The sequence below is a fragment of the Pelodiscus sinensis genome, chromosome 1 (assembly GCF_049634645.1).
Source record: "Pelodiscus sinensis isolate JC-2024 chromosome 1, ASM4963464v1, whole genome shotgun sequence".
Classification (NCBI taxonomy): Eukaryota; Metazoa; Chordata; order Testudines; family Trionychidae; genus Pelodiscus; species Pelodiscus sinensis.
This window is the reverse complement of record NC_134711.1, coordinates 140,707,761-140,723,503: the sequence shown is the minus strand read 5'-3', so window position 1 is coordinate 140,723,503 and position 15,743 is coordinate 140,707,761.

Sequence of the window (15,743 nt, the reverse complement as noted above, 5' to 3'; positions counted from 1 at the left end):
CCCTCTTGAGGCTGGTAAATAGCTTGTGTGAAATGAACTGGTAACAGAGCTGAGTCTGGTTCTTGATGAACAGGGTTCCACGTAATTTTTAAGTACCCTAAACTCACTGAAGGATACATATTGCCTTTGTATAAATCCATGGTACACCCACACCTTGAATACTGCATGCAGATATGATCACCTTATCTCAAAAAGGATATATACTGTAATTGGAAAAGGTTCAGAAAAGGACAACAAAAATGATTAGAGGTATGTGACAGCTTCTGTAAGAAGAGAGATTATTAAGATAGGAACTTTTCAGCTTGGAAAAGAGACAACTAAGGGCAAATATGATAGAGAGCTATAAAATTACGACTTGTGCGCAGAAAGTGAATAAGGAAGTGTTATTTACTCCTTCTGATGACATAAGAATTAGGTGTCACCAAAAGAAATGTAATAGGTAGCAGGTTTAAAACAAATACAAGGAAATCATTCTTCACACAATGCACAACCAACCTGTGGAACTCCTTGCCAGAGGATGATGAGGTCAAGACTATAACAGGGTTCAAAAGAGAGCCAGATACATTCATAGAGGACAGGCTCCATTAATGACTATGGATGGGTAGGGATAGTGTCCCTAACCTCTGTTTGCCAGAAGCTGGGAATGGACACCAGGGGATTGATCACTTGATTACCTGTTCTGTTCACTCCTTCTGAAGTACCTGGCATTGGCCACTGTCCGAAGATAGGATAATGGGCTAGAGGGCCCTTTGTGTACCCAATATGTCTGTTCTTGTGTTCTTATATACAAGAAGGCTGATTCAGCCCTTCATTTTTGGATGAAGTTCTTTGATAAAAGATCTGTAAAGGAATACCTGGGTGCTGCAGGAAGAGGGACTTTCAGTAGATAACACACTTCCCTCTTCCTCAGTGTGGAACAAATGAACCTTTGGGGGCACTAGGGCCATTACACAGCTACAAGTGCAATTTTTCAAACAAAATAGAAAACCAAAGTCCTGACCACTCATGTTGTTGCAGCTCCTAGGACGAAGTGTAAAAGCAGAAGGTCTGCACTCTAAGAGCATGCTTACAGACCCCCAAACTGGGACAGTGCTTAGCATCTCTTCAAACTCTGGATGCTTTACACACCTGGGGGGAAGAAAAGTCTCTTCTGTGTGTAAATTTTCTTGCTAAGGCCTTGTCTACATGCAAAAGTTGTATCAATGTAGCTAAAGTAGTTCAACCCCTCTAGTGTGAATGCTCTCATACTGGTATAAATGTGCTTACATCAATGTAGAAGATTATTCCCATATAGGGCGGAGAATAAGCTATCCTGTATAAATGCATTTCTGTCTGTATAGTTGCACCCGCAGTAGGGGTTGTTCCTGTATAACTATATCCCTATAGTTCTAATCAAAATAGTAATGGTGCTACAAAAACTGGGTATAGAGCAGGCTCAAGTCTGGAAATTTTCAGGATATACGCTGCAGTAGAAATATACATGTGAGATGATTATTATTGTCATTTTCCTTCTTAGGTGGCTAGCTCTGTGCTCTTACAGGATGCAGGGGTATTTTGGATGAGTCCTTAGAAGCCAGAATCCTGTTTGCTCAATATGGACATTAACGTACAGCATGAGCCAGAATTTGTCCTTTCCTCTCTTGCGCTACAGCTTCCTAGGAGCCAGTTCTCTTAGCTTCTGCTGTCCATCTCAAAGATGGTTTAATTAGTGTTACATGCATCAGAAATAATTTAGCTCCTTCAGGTTGGAAAACACAAAGTCAATGTCAGATTATACATGATAATACTCTAAATTCATTTCTCAATTTGGGCCATCTCATCAGAGAGACTAAAGGATGAATGGACCATGGAGACTGAATTCTCTTCTGATACACTGAGGCGGGATGTGTCTTGGTCACTGCAGAAGCCCATGGGCAGGGCTGTGTTTGGGAAACTTTGAGGCCTCCAGTCTTAATGACTCTCTAGCACCTCTACTAACATGACAACACAATAATAGATGTTTTCATACAGCCATTTAGAAAGTCATACATGCAGGGACAATCAATGCATGCCACGCAGGATGGAGGATAGTATTCTGGAGAACAATATCTCTGGAAAAAAAGGCTTATGACAAGCTAGCGTGATGTATTGGCTGAGAGTATCCTTGGAACTTCAAATCAGGGAATAGCATTACTGGATTAATGTATCCTGTTCTGATGTCTACACCTCAAAAAGAATACTGAAAAATTGGAAAAGGCTCAGAAGAGAGCTACCAGAATGGAAAACTTGTCTGTGTGTAAGAGACTTAAAAATCTCAATAGTTTAAATATATCTAAGAGAAATCTAAGAAGTTACTTCAAAATATTGGATAGCAGAGGGATCTTTAATCTCGTAGAAAAAGATGCAACAAGATTTGATGGCTGGGAGTTCGTCAGAAAATTCAAACTGCAAAATTTTAACAATGATGGATAATTAACCTTTGGCACAGATTAGCATGGGCTGTGGTAAATTCTTCATCACTTGGAGGCTTTAAATCAAGACTGCATGTCTTTCTAAAAGATATGTTTTAGTTCAGCCACAAGTTGATCATAAATGTTCCCTGCTGGGCTCTATAAATCTATATGAGCCATCTACAAGTACTTGAAGGATGTGAACACCAAAAAGGGAGAATTATTATAGTATGAATAATGAGATAAATATGAGGAAAGGAAAATTTATGTGAGCTATCAGGAAAAAGAAACAATCCTCCTGACAATGACATCCACTGGCTGTGGAGCAGTCTCCCATGGCAAAGCGTGGGAGCCAATTCTTGAGTCATTTAAAACACTGCTGGATAAGGTACTGTTGAATGCACAGAAGGGAAAATTCCTACACTGGTCTCAGTGGAGTGTGGGAACGAAGGACTTTTCCACTTCTAATTTCTATGATTTTATGACCATGTGCAGGATCTGGAAAACAGCAAAGAAGAGCTAGCTCAGAGGAAACATCCACTGCTGACATGTGAACATCACTGGATTGCTTGCATGGTCTGATAAACCCTTCTGAATAGCCTGGGAACTAGTACCGCCTACTCCCACCAGTACATCTACTAATGCTGTGGATCACAGACTACTAAAGCAGTCTGAAAGGCCGAGTACTGATCACTCTGGATGGTGAGGCATAGTCAGGAAGCTGACACATCCAGTTACTCTTGAGTAGCCAATTACCTAACCCAAGTTATCAGGGCTCTCAATACAAAGTGACAATACAGGCAACCCCCAACTTATTACTACCCAACTTCAGACCCCTCGCTTTTAATACCATTTTTTCATGCAAGATAGCTCTTAAGCCCCCCCAATTTACGTCCTCAGCTCACATTTATGACGACATACAACACATACTCCACGCGTCATCCTAAAACAGGAAACACACAAAGTCAGTCAGACTCACCAGTCTGTAGTTGCTGCTTGCATTATTGGAACTATTTTTGCTGTTCACTATGTCTGAGAAAAGGAAAAGTGATGCACAGAGTGGAAACTCAACCAAGAAGCCCAGGAAAGCCCTTACTTTGGAAATTAAACATGAAATTTTGAAGCTTCACGATTCGGGCATGAAAGTGTATGAACTAGCTAATAAATTTGAGTTGTGTCATTCAACTGTGAGTACAATTTTGAAGGACAAGGCTAAATATTTAAAGGAAGTGAAGAGTGCAAAGCCAATGCAAACAACACTGATTAGAAAATGTGATGGGCTCATTCCTGAGATGGATAAATGATCAGACGCAACGCATCCATATGCCTCTCAATCAAGCGACGATTTCAGCTAAGGCTAAAAGTCTCTTCGAGGTACCTAAGAATAAACATAGTGAAACATTCAAGGATGATTTTTTCAATGATAGCAAGGGTTGGTTTGATTGCTTTAGGAAGAGAGCTGGTTGGCATAACATTCGAGTCCAGGGAGAAGCAGCCAGTGCTGACACGGAAGCAGCGAAGAATTTTTCACAGAAGTTAGCCAAAATTATTGAAGAGGAAGACTATTGTTCTCAGCAGGTGTTCATCGCGAAGGAAGAAAAGTCAATGCCCAGATTCAAAGCAGCTAAAGATCGACTGACTTTGTTGATGGGGGCTATTGCTGCAGGGGACTGCAAATTGAAACTGATGCTTGTCTGCCATTCTGAGAACCCAAGGATGCTTAAGGATTCCCAGTAATTTGGAAATCGAACTCCAGAGTGTGGGTGACTGTATCTCTTTTGGAAGATTTGTTCACCTATAATTTTGTTGCTGAGGTCCAAAAATATTGTGCTGAAAATGACCTTCCACTTCAAGCCCTGCTTATTTTGGACAATGCTCCAGGCCATACCAGAATTCTTCAATATGGAAATCCGAACATGTTTTCTTGCCCCCGAACATGACTGCATTGCTTCAACCCATGGACCAGGGGGTCATCAGTTCGTTCAAGGTTTATTATCTTGAAGGGACTTTCAACAGTCTGGTAGAAGCAGTTAACAAAGAAGGTGGACCAACAATCAAATAATTCAATGTTTTGGATGCTGTGAAAATCATTAAAAAAGCCTGGAATGCAAATCCAACCTCAGGGAAGTTTGGAAGAAACTTTTCCCTGAATTTGTTAAGGAATTTGAGGGCTTTCAAGATCCTGTAGCAGAAGTCACTGGATCTGTGGTGGTCGAGATGGCAAATCGACTGATTCTTCAAGTTTCTCCTGAAGACATGATTGTGTTGTTTGATTCTTATGGTCAGGAACTCACCAATGAAGATCTTTTGGTAATCGAAGAACAAAGGGTCATTGATGAAGAACTGAAAAACAACAAATAGTCTGGTAGTACTTTATAGACTAACGAAACATGTAGATGGTATCATGAGCTTTTGTGGGCACAGCCCACTTCTTCAGATGACCGGAGTGTTGTATGTCTAGGACCAAAATAAATAGGGGAGGTGGAAGGGGGAGTGGAAGAAGGGAAAATTAGGAGGGAGGGACAAGAAAAGGCAGTGGCCTTTTCTGAAGAAGTGGGCTGTGCCCATGAAAGCATGGAACTGCCATTTATAACATTGTGCCTATGGGAAATAAGGGTTTGACTTATAACGGTTTGACCTACGACAGTTCTCCAGGAACCAATTAGGTCATAAGTGCGGGGCTCTCCTGTGCAAAGGGCTACAGCGTGTAGCCCTATAGGTCTTTTAAATAATATGCTTATATAGTTAACCATATGTAATACATAGAACAGCTACTGCTTTGATCAAAATAAACTGCTAGCAGGGACAGTACAGTGACAAGAATGGGCTGTAGGGGAGGGGGCTTAGCATCCACAAAGACTCTTGGTTAGAACCTCACATGTCCCATGATTTTTGTAAGAAGAAGACACAGCATAAAGTAGACAGGCCTTAAATATTATCTCTGTAAAGGGGCTCTAGCCACCTGTTTCTCCAGGGCTGCTTTCCAGATGGTTATGTTACTTTGTTGTGCTTTTGTGGCAGCACTGGGAAGGATCAGGCTCTTCATTAACAGTTAATTAAACCTTGGTGGCCCTTCCTTCCCATCAGGGGTCACCTTCATTTGCTGATTTAGTTAAAGGGATTCTCTCGAGTCATTGCAGTCTGTGATGTGACTGATCTTTACATCTGTGTATTCTAGCAGGAAATGCCCACGACCGGCCCCCAGGGCTCTGTCTGTCGCTCTAAAATAAATGAATCCTTCAAACACGGAACAATTATTTTTAAAATCACATTTGTGGTCCCCGTGACTGTGCAGGGGCGTGATGAATGCAGACAGAGTGCACCCTACTGTTCTGAATGCAGACAGGGCCAACAGTTAATGTTTTTAGGTAGGCTCAGCTTGCGTTTAGCTACTGCCGGCTGGAGTGGGAAGATTTGAAAAATGGAAGCAAGAGGGACTTCTTAGTCTGAGAGCAAGTGGTGGCTAAGGGTGGGTCGGGGTATGTAGCCACAGCCCCATATAAGGGTGGTGATGCAGGAGGTGTACTGCTCCGCTGGAGTTCAAAAGTGCACTCCTGCAGCACCCCACATAGGTGACTCTTGGTAACAATTAAAAAGTGCACCATCTGCTCTGCCCCCACTAAAATTTCAATTGTTAAATGGGGTGCTCCTACATGCCCCCTCTCTGCCCCTCTGAGTGGCCCTCCCAACACTTCCTGCCCCCTCAGGCACCAATTGCCCCGGCACCCAACATGTACACGGTGCAATAGCTGTACCTGGCCGTGCCTGGCCTGCATTTCTGGCAGGTCTCTGTGTTTGTGCATGTGTATGGAATGGCCGTGGCCTCTTTCCCTTTTCAGAAGTTTGTGCTTGTTATTGTCTCCTTATTCCCAATTACATCATGTCCCCCACTATGTTAAAAGAATGTTCAGGCTGCAAAAACAAGCACTTGAAATTTACAAAATTCCAGAATTAAGGCTTCCCATGCAACAGTAATTTGTTCCTCTTCTGCATATGCCTTACAACACTATATTTAATGGCATGGTCCCATGGGGGATTGCAGGGAGGGAAAGAAGACTCTCATGATTAAAGCAATGAGTCGTCCTGTGGCACCTTAAAGATTAACAGAAATATATAGTATCATGAGCTTTGGTGGGTAAAACCCACTTGATTAAAGCAGTTGAACACCATCTGAGCTGAGTAAGCTGGTGACGAGGGAGGTGGGACTGATGAAGCGGATTGACACCAGTATCAGGAGCCCGTGTCAAGTCTTGTGAAGACATTTGTGTGAGTGCATGACTAACAGAGCCACAGCTTCCAGTGCATCTGGCGTCTACTTCCTTTGTCCTGTTGGTGTTGTTAATCATAATAATGAATAATTAATCTTGTTTATTCTTTGTATACTACTATAGCTCCTAGGAGTACAAGCCATACACCAGGAATGGTGTTAGGTGCTGTACAAAGACAGAAGAAAAGGATGGTAACCATCCCCAGAGGCTCATAATTTAAATATAAAGATGCTCCCTCCCCACTATTTCCAATGTGCCTGGCACAGCAAACTCTTTCCTCTAGCTCTGGCCTGATTTCATCAGTGGCTGGACCATCACTGGCAGTGTTTACTGTGTAATGCATCTAAGCCCTGGCACAAAGGTGTCTGAGTTACAGAACTGAATACCAAGTGCCTGTGGTCCCTATGCTTGTCATGGCAGAAGTAGCAACTGGGTAAGTTCAGTGATGTGCCCTTCGAAACAGAGAGCTTATCGGTCCCATTTCCCTAGGATGGTGAACATAAAACATATATTTGAAAAAGGCTGAAAAACAGGAAAAGCATTATATAGTCAATCACTTCATAGAAATAAGGAGGTCTGGCTATAAACACGGTAGCCAATTCCTGCTGCATAACCCTTCCCCCACTTTGGGGATCTTGTCAACTGACCTGATATAAGGGTTTGTTTTAGTTTCTATTTATCTGAGATTGGGCACCGTTTTAGTACATGCACCACAAAGTTTCTCTGCTGATCCCACCTCTGATACTCAATCCCTAAATGCACGTCTGATGTTATCATAAACTTGCGAAGTCCAACAGCACAACAGTCTGTTTTCTTGGCTCTTTGACAGATGAGTAGCTCACCGCGATCCAGGGGAATAGTCAGTAATGTTTACATTGGCCAAGAGACACCGGTAGGTACCGTGACTTTCAGTGTATAAACCAGTCATCCAGTTCATCCCTGGGCCTAATGTTGTTGTAAAATCAAAGGTGGCTGTAGCAGGGTGCTGGTGCAAGAGCACCTCATTAGCCCCTGGCCTGTCAGCTCTGATCAAGGGGAACAGTTTGGGGCTGATGAAAAGTTCTGATGCCAGCCTGAGGATGAGCAATACCTGCCAGCCTCATGAGCCAAAGGCTGGGAAGGAGCCAGAAGAAGGAGGAGGAAGCAGTGATCAGAGCTGGAGCTGGAGCCGTCCTACTGGAAGACTGACTCTGCTCGTAAGAAGAGAAACTCCTGTAAAGACTTTATATAGTTTGGCACTGGTGATGGGGCAATCTTAGGTGAAGGAAGACATGCATGTTGCACAACCCAAAGATGTCTGTGAGCCTGACTTGTGAAGGCAACCACTGCTGAGGAAGGGGGCCTCTTAGGGTATGTCTACACCGCAGTGTTATTTTGGAATAACTGACGTTATTCCGAAATAACAAAGAGCGCGTCTACACTACAAGACTTTATTTCAAAATAATGTCGAGCTGGAGGACTTCTTACTCCGAGTCCTGTAACTCTCATTTCCTGAGGAATAAGTGAAGTTGAAGGAAGAGTGTTCTTCCTTCGACTTCCTGCTATGTAGATAGCACCAAAAGCTGAGTCAAGCTACTTCAACTACAGCTACGCAATTGACATAGCTGAAGTTGCGTAGCTTAATTCGACTTTAGCCCTGTTGTGTAGATGTGCCCTTACAGTAACATATAAATATTGGAAAATATTGAATGATTTATCATTGTCCTGTACCTTGTATGGGATAATAGTTTTTAATCAGGATATGGGTAGCTGATTTCCGTGTAACAGAACTGGATGCAGGAGAATGATTAGCTTCCTAAAGAGCAGTGTCCTAAAATTCAAGTGATATTAAAAAAAAATAGCCAAGATTGGAGACCTAGTCAAGGAAACAATGGCTCATAGAAGGAGTCACACCATGTCTTCCCCATGTTATGGAGAAAACATTCTCTTAGTGGAACATGTCTTTCCAATATGTCTTTGTCTCTGCTCGTAGAAAGACAATCTGAAGGGTAACGTTATTATGGTACTGTGCTGGCCATCTCCTAGTTGTGGTGACTGGTGGGTGACTTTAAAGGCTGTGGTACTGAGCAGGGACATGAAAAAGGTAAAATCAGCCTAACGACTGAGTGACAGGGAGTGAAGATGAACGCATCTTCATGGTTTTGAACCAGCAGGAGGCCATCATGGAATACCACAGAATACACTGCTTGGGGTGCTAGAAGGAGAAGCTAGGGGGCGGGAGTGGGTGCAGGGAGTTGGGGGGCAGAGGTGGGGAAGTGACTGGTGGCCCATTCCATGGACGAGTCCATGCACTCCATGACAGATATTATGAAGGAGCACATGGCCGCATGCTGGTGAGACAGCTGCTCCACATGGTCTTCCTCTGTTCCCAGTCAGACCAGTGCTCCTTGCAGTCAGCGGTCTGCTCCCGGCATTCCTCATCGAAGCACTGGATGAGGGACTGGAGGCAGGCAGTCTGGTCCCGCAGCAGGTCTTCCTTGGTGCACTTTCTCCAGCGGATCTCGTGGAGTGAAGAAATATGACAAGGGCAGTCATCCCAGGAGGCACTGTTCACAAAGCCTCGCCCTATTCTCTGCACTGACCCCAAAGGTCTCGGTTCATTCGATGGTGATGTGCTTCGAGGAAGGCCATCTGTTGCCTAGACAGTGGGTACTTCCCTCAGGTGCACAAATGTCTCAGAGGAGCATCGCTACCCGTACGTCCCAGGGACAAGCAGGCATGAGAATGTGCCGGCCAGGCCAGGAACCTGCGTGCAGGAGGGGGACAAGGAGTGGCACAGCTTCCTTCTGTGTCCTGCACACACTGGGTCTGGCAGTGTTGGGGAAGGTGTGTGTGAGCGGCAGAGACCGCTTTTCAGAGAGAACGGTACTAGGGTCCCTTCTTCCTCCTCCTCCCAGCAGGTTCCCATGCAGGGGATCCGTCTCCTTCGCACCACTGTGTTTGACCGGGAGCGGACGCTGCCTGAGTGCAGGCATGAGCCAGTGTTGTGTGTGGCACTACTGTGTGTTTTCATGACCCCAGCCTCCTTAGTGGTGGCTTATCGTGGGAAGGTGTCCCACCACGGGGTCTGGAGTAAGGCAGGCCTCTCCAGGAACTCTGTGTCCAGGGTTCCTCTATAAGGGTATGTCTACACTGCCACACTAGGTCGAACTGGGGTGGCTAATGTAGGCATTCGAACTTGCAAATGAAGCCCAGGATTTAAATATCCAGGGCTTCATTTGCATGTTCCCAGGCGGGCGCCATTTTTAAATGCCCCGTAGTTTGAACTACCTGCCCGCAGCTACACGCGGCACGGACTAGGTAGTTTGAATTAAAGCTCCTAATTCGAGCTACCGTTACTCCTCCTGCAAGGAGATATAAAATGATTTGCCCAAGGTCATACAGTGAGTCAGTGGCACTAGGCTCTGTCTTTATTTATCTTCATGGATTTTCTCTAGAGCTGATGGAACTGCTAGCATATCATCATGGCCTATGAATCTGATGCTTGGTTTCTAGAATAACTATAAAGCTAAACACAATTCAGTCATCAGCATGGCAGTGGAAAGAAGAATTCCTGATGTGAGCATCTCCTGAAATACATGGACATTAGGGCTGTGTCTACACTGCACCCCTTTTCCAGAAAAGGGATGCAGATGAGACAAGTCGGAATTGCAAATGAAGCGGGAGATTTAAATATCCCCCGCTTCATTTGTATAAACATGGTTGCTGCTTTTTTCCGGCTTGGGGCTTTGCCGGAGAAAAGCACCAGTCTAGACAGGATCTTTCGGAAAATAAAGCCTTTAAAAGAAAAAAGGCTTTATTTTCTGAAAGATCCCGTCTAGACTGGCGCTTTTCTCCGGCAAAGCCCCGAGCCGGAAAAAAGCGGCAGCCATGTTTATACAAATGAAGCGGGGGATATTTAAATCCCCCGCTTCATTTGCAAATCCGACTTGTCTCATCTGCATCCCTTTTCCGGAAAAGAGATGCAGTGTAGACACAGCCTAGAAGCTGTTTGGTAGCAACTAAAGTGGGCTTGTGCCTATGATTTTATATTTATCCTTGTGAATGTTTTTAACAAAAACATCTCTGGAGACTGGAACCCTTTAAATTTAAGAAACCTGGTGACATTGTGATTTGCATAGGACTTGATGCTAGCAGCTCAGGAAGTCATATGGGAGTAGAACTAATCCTTAACACCAGGACTCAAGAGCTGAAAAAAAAATCTGTTGGATTTTGGCTTGGCTTGCAATAGGTAGCTCTGCAGCAAGGCATGTCTTCAATCATCCCTCCCCTCAATAAGCCTTCCTAACCCTTAGAGGATGATTTTCTGCAGCAGATTAACCGGAACATTTTCCCTTTAACGTCAACTGAAGTAGAAATGGCCTTGTGCCTTCCATATGGAAATCCCACCCTCTTGGCCCAACATTCCACATTTGTGGTGTGGGTCATAGTTTCCTCTATCAGGCAGCCAAACTGCTCAACTTCCAAAATGTGGCTGGCCAGCCTGCTTGTTGACTATATGCTTAATATTCTGGAATGAATCGCTCTTGGGGGGAATTCTGGGGTCTGTTAGAAGTGGAAAGGATCACTGGAATTAACTGAACCCCTCCCTTTAGAGTAGATCTCCTTTCTCTCATAACTCCCTTTGTCCTCACCTGCTCAATAGCCCACTTTTAAAATTCCAGTGTGTGGAACTGTGTGGGGTATAGTGTGCGAGACTGGTAAAAGAGCAAAGGATAGTTGGAGTCATTCTTGAGACAGACTGTTCAAAGCTACTGAATAAAGCCTATCTGAGGGCAATTCAGGCAGGGGTCTATCTGGTGTAACAGACATAACAAACAGACAACAAATCCTCTAAACAATGGGGCCAAATTTTCGGATGACCTTACGCTCTTCTTTGATATCAATAGAAATGCACCAGTGAACACTAGCAAACAATTAACCAAAAATGTGTGTGTGCAAGTGGCATGTTTGTGTTCTTCAGAGTCCCAGGAGAACAGTCCTTTGATATAGCACTGTTATATGGTTATGTGTGTTGCTGTTGTTCTTGGCTTATTTTAAAGACTCTCCTGGAGTAAATGACATTTTAGCTAAGATCTGATGGAAAGAATGAGTCCTCCTTCCAAAATATATTGCTTTCAAAGGGCTGGTCTATTTAAAAAAGAGGCTACTCTAAAAACACTCATTTCTCTAATTAATTAATAAGAAATTTCAGTCACATTTCTCTGGAAAAGTTTTCCCCAAACGTATTTTGTCTCCAGAAATGCATCACTTTTGGCAACATGTACAGATTTTAGTGAGTCCAAAAATTGATTTTATGCACTTTTTTGCGTCTGTGAGTGAACAGGAATCTTTGTCAAAACATGAATGTTACAAATAAGCACCCTGTTACCTATTTAGAGGGAGCTGCTGTGTGAGTCTGACTGTAAAGGGATTTCTTATTCCCCAGGCAAAAGAAATGATGCATTGTGAAATGAAAAAGATTTTTCCTGCTCTGTGTTTTATTACTACCTATTTATTCTGAAAAGGTTACTTGTTCTATGGTGTTTGAATGTGTATGCATGTTTGAATTTCTATCTGTCGGTGACAATATTGTATGTTTGTGTGAAACTGTAAGCATGTGTGAATTTGTGATTGAGTGTATGTGTTTACATACACTTATATTGCATGTGTGTGACTGTGTGTAATCTCTGTACATATATCTCATTTAGAAATCAGGTTATTCACAGTTTTACCAAACAATTCCCTTTGTTCTCAAACTTTTCTTGCTATGCTGCCATTGAAAATATTTCAGGCTGTGCGAATCCCCATCCCCAAAATGATAGCAAATGACAGTACATACTCATAAGAACACTAACTGAAGCATGCAATCATTATCCCTGCAGTCAGAGGCACCAAAGCCTTCCATAAGTGTAAAGTAACATTTTCACGCATAAATATGTGAATATTTAAGAAACACGTTTTCTGAGGGGAAAAAGACAATAGGACTGGAGGCCTTTGCCAGTGACTGTGGCAACAATCATAACATTGTCCAATTTGTGGTAATAATCATAGCATTGTTCAAGGATTGAGGCTTTATACACAACTATACACAAACAAGTAGCTCGATACTTAGTGCAAGTGGAGGGGCTGTTTTGAAGTTCACCTTTTTTTTTTCAATTGCAACTTCAAGGAATTGAGGCAGACCCTTAAATTGTCCTCCACATTCAGTTTTGCCAGGTGTTTATTTTTTAAGTACATCAAAACTGAGAAACCAGATTCCCATAAGTAAGTGGTTGTGAATGGGAAAAACATTTTATTGCTGCCATTTAGATTTGGGAATAATCCACTTCAAGGGAAGTCCAGAAGTTAGCCAGAGGCTAGAATTAGATTAACTGCCTCAGAATGGAATCACATGTATCAAGGCTGATCCCCACTATGGCACTTTGAGTGCAGAAGGTGGAGGCCTGCAAGAGACTTTAAAATGCCCTGTCACTAAAGGCTTCTGTTTAAATAACACCCCAAGGTCACAGATTCCCTGACCCTGCATGGTACACTGCTACCATCCACATGCAAAACCCCCTTTTAGAATCAAGGAAAAGGCACCTGGGAATTTCTTCCTCAAGCTCTTTAACCCTCTCTTTGCAAAGAGTTTGGGGAAAAAAATGGCTTTTAAGGCATGGCATAACTTATAGCAGCTTCAGCTGTAACGTGTGCATAACCTAAGTATGCCAACAAGCCCATCCTTGGTACCATTCGTCACTTTAGTGGCGGCAGTGCAGATCCCTGTATTGCTGTTCCAGTTAATGTGTTCCCTCAGTAGAAAGGCATCAGTGAGCGTATATATTTCCTCTCCCATGGAATATGTTGGCAGTGCCTTTTACTGTGTTTTCCCAAATGCACCAGACGTGGGGCAGTAACTGTGCTGCCTCTGAAACATGGATGGATTCATCAGTCTGTAAGGAAAAGATCACACTCCAGTACATCCTTTCAATATAATGGCTCATTGTATCTTTTGATAGTGGAACAGAGCTCAGCCCAACATCTTTACCAATCACAGTCTCACAACTGTGTTTAGCTGTGGGAACAATAAGGGGTTTGGCGATGGGTGTGAGGATTCTTTGCCTTGATGACTAAAAGTGAAACAGCACGAGATTCCTCCGGAGTTTTGGCTGTCACAGTTGCTGGTTCACGTACAGCCATTTTCTGTTGCTCGTGTTCATGGTGTTTTCTTTTAAAAAATTTCTCACATTTCTCCATGCATGTAAGATGTTTTGTTGGTAAATATTGCTGGACTTTATTTGGTTGTAGGCTGTTATTGGCCAAAACTTCACTCTCAAAACACACTGGGTACTTGGATTGTTTTTCTGAGCCAGTGCCAGTAAATTCAAATGTCAAATAAGAACAAAGTATTTTCTATTTTGGAAGGTTATTTTTACTGCATTTGTGATTCCCGACTTTAGTGCCCCACGATCTATGTTGGCTTCAGCTCCCTTATTCGTGTCATGTGCAACAAAATAATCCTTTGATTTTACAAAACTCATTGTTGATTTTATTTTCTATGCCTATTCTTTCCCTCTGGCAGAGTGTGGGAGAGCCGTCTTCTACAATATGCTTTAAAAGTGAGGACACCATGTTGCATAACAACAGAGCTGTTGCTTAAGGAGTGACACGATTGCTTTTTAGCAGACTGGTAAAACACAGCAGAAGGGTGGGTGAGAATTAATGAGCTATACAATAACACATGGCAGGAGGTCTGGCTTCATTATTGCTGTTAGGGGCTAAGTGCTCTAATGAAATGCAAAGGATCTAAAAGTTACCATAATATTTTTTGTGAGCGTGCTACCCCCTTACAATAGCTTTTCTACCTCCTTTTAGGCCGGGGCTCCCAATTTGTGAAACACTGCTCCAAGCCAGGCTATCACAGATCCTTGCATTAAAATAAATTATTTCCACATGGGTGGCATTTTGTTAGTAAATGTATTAACTGAAAAGGTAGCCAAGTACTTGTGTATATCATAATGATTTTAATATATCTTAATGACCAGTTTTACTTTAACTATAATATTCTTGGTGTTTTGGAAAATGTACTGGAGCAACCTTAACTTTACGTTAACAAGTTTTTGATGGGGAATTGCTTTTTTCAACCCGCATCCCCAGAATATTAAAAACACAAATGGGCATCTGATGGACTTACAAGGTCTCATTTTCCTCTCCTTCTAGCTCTTCTTCTTAGATGAAAATAAACTTGCTGTTTCTTCTCAATACCTCCTGTATAGAGATGCTGTCTGAGTGGTTCTTCCAAGAAACGAGATGGAGCCCAGAAACTCAGCATTCCCAGCCGTTGGTATGAATAGTGGAATCTTATTTTTTTACTTGTATAGCCTGTGAACCTGCAAACCTATATACTTTTCTATATATATTTTCTACACATATATATCTTTTCACTATATTCTAGAGTAATGCAAGGGCCTGCAGAGATTTGACCCTGTAAGAAGTTAACATTTTCTTAAAATATTACAAAAAAAATCTAGTTCATCCAGCAAATTCAATTTAATATTTTTAAACAATTTTATTTAATTGTAAGAGGGGTAAACATTTTTTAAATGGAAACCTAATTGCAGTCTTAGCTCTAAGGAAATATCAGTCCACTGCTATAACTAAGGAATGGTCCTAAAAACTATTATTAATTATTTGTGTTGGGATACAGAAATCAAGGCCGTATAATGCAAAGCACAGTGCAAACGTTCAAAATTAATAGAGTCATAGGTTCCAAGGCCAGAAGGAATCATTGCAATAGGAGCATAAGAATGACCATACAGGCTCAGACCAATGGTCCCGCTAACCAAGTATCCTGTCTGACAACAGTGGTCAGCGCAGTTACTGAGAACAGGGTAGTTTTTGAGTGATCCATCATCTCATCCGCTCCCAGTTTCTGGCAGTCAGAGGTTTAGAGACATCCAATGCAAGGGTTTGCATCCCTGACAATTGTGGTTTATAGTTATTGATGGACTTAACTTTCATGAATGTATCCAATTCTTGTTTGAACCCATTGATGCTTTTGGCCTTCACAACATCCGGTGGCAAT